Source organism: Theropithecus gelada, chromosome 19, assembly GCF_003255815.1.
Source record: "Theropithecus gelada isolate Dixy chromosome 19, Tgel_1.0, whole genome shotgun sequence".
Lineage (NCBI taxonomy): Eukaryota > Metazoa > Chordata > Mammalia > Primates > Cercopithecidae > Theropithecus > Theropithecus gelada.
Window position 1 is genome coordinate 9309845 of NC_037687.1, and position 4299 is coordinate 9314143.

The following is a 4299-nucleotide window of genomic DNA, read 5'->3' on the forward strand; positions in this document are numbered from 1 at the left end:
CTTTCTTTGGACAGCAGGCTCCAGATGTTCCAGTAGATAACCTCAAGGAGCATGGTGCCATGGAGTGATTGCCCTCAGCATGCCTTCTGGTGGCAGGTGCAGATGTGTTTGCCCACATCCTGCATTCATGATAAACAGTTTGCTGCTTGATCATATAGCCTCCAGTGGAATGCTGAGTTGGTCACGACCCTCAGGCTTTCAGCTCCCAACATCTCCCCTTTTCTATTTTTGCATTAATTGAATGAATGTAAGGCCAGGTTGGGCAGCTCTCATTTTCTGATTGGCAGTCTATCCAAATTTACAGAGTATGAAAAGCAAACAAGGACAGAACAGCATTATTCCCAGAACAATATATAAGATGTTAATGTGGCACTTTAGATAGGTCCAAGGGTTGAGGCTCTCCAGACCTCACTGGAATTGGGTCCATGCTTCTAAAGAAGGCTGAAATTCTTGAGTTTGCTTATTTAGATCAAGAATTTTGCTTTGTGGGAGGCTGAGGCAGGAGAATGGCGTAAACCCGGGAGGCGGAGCTTGCAGTGAGCTGAGATCCGGCCACGGCACTCCAGCCTGGTGACAGAGCGAGACTTCATCTCAAAAAAAAAAAAAAAAAAAAGAATTTTGCTTTGTAATTCACCAATATCAATGGTGATATTGGATGTGAAAGCTCCCTGCAAATGGGCTGTCACAAGGTCCCACGGATAGTCACTTTGGTTATATTCTAAGTTGGTTACATAAATATGAGTGTGATTAAAATGACAGCACAATTGCTGTTGCAATTGTAAGCTTCGTACTTGTTCACCTAACCATAGAACCATGGATTTCAACATTGCCACTTCGGTTTGTAACTCAGTGTTAATTTTACTCTGAAATTGCCATGTTTTGTTGGTGGTACGTGTCTAGTTCTCTACGTACTGAACTGTTTGAACAGAACTATGCAAAGCTACAGAGGACATTACTACAGAAGTTATTAGTGTGACCGAGGAAATAATAGCAAAAATTATCATGCCTAAGGCTTTACGGATACAATGAGTAAGCTGAGTTAGAAGAAGTTTCATGACGGGCGGATCACGAGGTCAGGAGATGAAGACCATCCTGGCTAACCTGGTGAAACCCTGTCTCTACTAAAAAATACAAAAAACTAGCTGGGTGGCCGGGCGCGGTGGCTCACGCCTGTAATCCCAGCACTTTGGGAGGCCGAGGCGGGCGGATCACAAGGTCAGGAGATCGAGACCACGGTGAAACCTCGTCTCTACTAAAAATACAAAAAAATTAGCCGGGCGCGGTTGTGGGCGCCTGTAGTCCCAGCTACTCGGGAGGCTGAGCCAGGAGAATGGCGGGAACCCGGGAGGCGGAGCTTGCAGTGAGCTGAGATCCGGCCACTGCACTCCAGCCTGGGCGACAGAGCGAGACTCCGTCTCAAAAAACAACAAAAAAAAAAAAAAAACAAAAAAACTAGCTGGGTGAGGTGGCGGGCGCCTGTAGTCCCAGCTACTCGGGAGGCTGAGGCAGGAGAATGGCATGAACCTGGGGAGGCGGAGCTTGCAGTGAGCTGAGATCTGGCCACTGCACTCCAGCCTGGGCAACAGAGCGAGACTCTGTCTCAAAAAAAAAAAAAAAAAAAAAGACATTTCATGAAGTGCAAAGCAGGGGTGGCAGCCCAAGGCTCAGATGGATTAACAGGAATCCATACCCCAGGGATGTGACCCAGAATTATCAAAGTAGAGATGTGTTAGCACTGTGCTATGATTAATACAGTGATAGAACTGACAAGATTTACATGTCAACTGGGTATTGTTTACCTGGAGCTGGTCCTTCTTAGCTGCCATAAAGACATAAGGATTAAAAACACAAACCATAAATTTAGTGGTGATATTCTTTACAAATGTAACATCAAAACTGCATTGAGTAGCAGTACTAGTATCAGAGAGTACCCCTACACAGATACTACCATTTGTAAATGGGACTGCTGCTTTCCATATGGTTTCTTGAATTGGACCTTTCCTACCTAGATGTTGCCACTGAAGAAGAGGTGGGCTAAAGCCTGTTCCATGCCAAGCAACCCGGGCAGCAGAATGGGATTGATCCCAGTGTGTTATAAAGAAGCATTGGCCGGGCATGGTGGCTCACGCCTGTAAACCCAGCACTTTGGGAGGCCGAGGCAGGTGGATCAAAAGGTCAGGAGATCGAGACCATCCTAGCTAACATGGTGAAACCCCGTCTCTACTAAAAATACAAAAAAATTAGCCAGGTGTGGTGGCAGGCGCCTGTAGTCCCAGCTTCTCAGGAGGCTGAGGCAGGAGAATGGTGTGAACCTGGGAGGCAGAGCTTACAGTGAGCCGAGATAGTGTCACTGCACTCCAGCCTGGGCGTCAGAGCGAGACTCCATCTCAAAAAACAAAACAAAACAAAACAAAAAAAAAGAAGCAGCATTGAAAGCCTTCTATCAATGTCAATGAAGTTTGCGCCATGATGTCTGATTTTCATCTTTACCATCTAGTTGATCTTTAGGTCCCCAATCCACAATGTCTCCAGTTAATACAGTTTGTTTTCTAACCAGTGGGCCAAGACACTGGGTCCATGGAGCGGGGGATAGGAACTATTGAAGGGAATCCATTCCATATAGTCAACACAGTTGGGGTGATTGGGCCAGGAATGGTTGGTTAGTACACCAGTTACATTAATAGAACTAAGACCTAAAAAGCACATGACTTTTCCATGGTAACTCAACCGTGCTTGAGCTTGACTTGTAAGACAGCTACAATGGTTGAACAACATCTTTGTAGTGCTACACCAGGGGAGTCCTTCCAGTGGGACCATATAATTGATGACATTGTTCTGAGAGTCTGTTCTATGTCAGGGGGAGTTAGGGGTACTGGAGCCCACACTCCCTGATCATGATAGATTTCAGGAGGAGTGTCACTCCAAAGTACAGGCCGTACTACTGGGGGATTAGGAACATATGCCCAATATGTTTTTGCCTCTGCACAGGGAAAACATACCACACAGGACATTATGGCTAACATGGCCAAGAACATGGAATCAAGGGTTTTTGCCTGGCCCTGATGCTCCAGTAGTTTCTCAGCTTCCTGCATGGTTTTCTTGAGTTGCCCTCAGGTTATGGGGGTTGATGTCATCGTGACTCCAGTTAGCCTTCTCTCTGTCTTTGCACTCAGGCTCAGCTGGCTCATGGCCCACACTGGAAGGACCAGGCCCACGGTTGGCCACCATGGATCCCTCCAGTTTCCCATTCCATGGTCACAACGTACCTTGAGGGCACCCAAACGGTTTTGTCCACCTTCTGGAAAAACACAAGCATACCCTCATCCTCACATCAGTAAATCCACCAGACCTTTCCATTGTCCTTCCGGGGATTTCCATAACACTTTCAGAAGAACTTTCCTCTTTTCCTCTAACACTTGCCAATGTCTTTCTGCTGAAGTCTTACCACCCATACCAGGAGTCAAAAAATTTAAAGTAAATAGGGCTAAACGTAGTTTTGTTTGAGGTAGTAGCTGGTCTCCTATTTCCCCTTTCTGTTTTTTCAACATGTGTTGCATTGTTTGATGTGCCCACTCTATAATTCCTTGTCCTCAAGGGTTGTAAGAAATTCCTGTTTTGTGCGTTATAGCCCAAAGCTGTAGGAAATTTTGAAAAGCATGACTAGCATAAGCAGGTTGATTGGCTGAGACCAGTTCGGTCAGCGAGACCCTAACCAAGTGGTGCCAGAGGAACTAAAGGCACACACACAGAAATATAGAGGTGTGGAGTGGGAAATCAGGGGTCTCACAGCCTTCAGAGCTGAGAGCCTCGAACAGAGATTTACCCACGTATTTATTAACAGCAAGCCAGTGATAAGCATTGTTTCTATAGATTATAGATTAACTAAAAGTATTCCTTATGGGAAACAAAGGGATGGGCCGAAATAAAGGGATGGGTCTGGCTAGTTATCTGCAGCAGGAGCATGTCCTTAAGGCACAGATCGCTCATGCTATTGTTTGTGGTTTAAGAATGCCTTTAGGCCGGGCGCGGTGGCTCAAGCCTGTAATCCCAGCACTTTGGGAGGCCGAGGCGGGTGGATCACAAAGTCAGGAGATCGAGACTATCCTGGCTAACATGGTGAAACCCCGTCTCTACTAAAAATACAAAAAAAAAAAACTAGCCGGGCGCGGTAGCGGGCGCCTGTAGTCCCAGCTACTTGGGAGGCTGAGGCGGGAGAATGGCGTGAACCCGGGGGGGCGGAGCTTGCAGTGAGCCGAGATCGCGCCACTGCACTCCAGCCTGGGAGACACAGTGAGACTC